The sequence below is a fragment of the Galeopterus variegatus genome, unplaced genomic scaffold, assembly GCF_000696425.1.
Source record: "Galeopterus variegatus unplaced genomic scaffold, G_variegatus-3.0.2 Scaffold17112, whole genome shotgun sequence".
NCBI classification, from domain to species: domain Eukaryota; kingdom Metazoa; phylum Chordata; class Mammalia; order Dermoptera; family Cynocephalidae; genus Galeopterus; species Galeopterus variegatus.
Window position 1 is genome coordinate 1,535 of NW_007743223.1, and position 1,178 is coordinate 2,712.

Sequence of the window (1,178 nt, forward strand, 5' to 3'; positions counted from 1 at the left end):
GAACGTTTCTGAGTGGAATGGATGTCTGTGCTTAGCCCTGAAGACTGTGCAGAAGTCATTCAAAAGCAAGATGTTGCAGCAAGAGTTTTCTTGTCAGGGGGTGGATACTACATTTTCAAAGGCCCAGGAGGTACAGGGAGTTGTGTGGTTCACGGACTGAATGGCACTCAGTGTTTTTCAAGTGTACATTGTTAAACACAGTGGGTGGTGAGAGAGTAGGTTGAAGAGAGATTAGGGACTATATCTTCAGGGGTCTTATAAACTTTGATAAGCTGTTTGGACTTTTGGACAGAAAATGGTGCCTCTCACTCACATATAGGGCAGGTGCTCCACCTTGGCTGTTCTCAAATTATGGCACAAGGTCTGAGCTGCTTTGGCACTACATCCACATCATGCATTTGGTCTTTGCTTCCAGCTGCACAGATGTGAGAGGGATACCATGAAGGACACATACCAGCTCTTAACTGCCTAAGGCATAGAATGTTTCTTGCTGTAAATCATTGCCACCCCATTCACATGTGCTATAAAGAAGAGACACTGTGCTATAAACAAGACTATTCACATGTGCTATAAACAAGAAGTTTTGTAACCCTCCAGGTACAGGTATACGTTGACCCCTCCCCAAAGTCTTTGAGAGGTTATCCTCATCAAAATATCCCCTCTTTGCAACATGTATCACATTCATTTTCTCTGACTACTTTTCTGTGAACCATCAACATGGCTAGTTATCTTCTTAGGTCTTTTCTCCCCTTCTCATAGTGTATTAGTCTGCTCATGCTGTCATAACAAAATACCACATCCTGCATGACTTAAACAACAGAAATTTATATTCTCAATCTGGAGGCTAGAAATCCACAGTGAAGGTGCCAGCAGTGTTAATTTCTGGTGAGGCCTCTCTCCTTGGCTTGTAGACGGTACCTTCTCACTGCATCCTTACATGGACAGAGAGACATCTCTGGTGTCTCTTCATCTTATAAGGACACCAGTCCTATCTAATTAGGGCCACGCCCTTCAGACTTCATTTAACCTTATCAGCCCCTTAAAGGCCCTGACACTAAATACAGTCATATGGGAGTTAGAGTTTCAATATTTTCATTTGGGTTGAGGTAAGGGACACAATTCAGCCCATACCACAAAGTCTGTGTCCATTTACTGTCTTATGGTTATTAAAAGAGGTT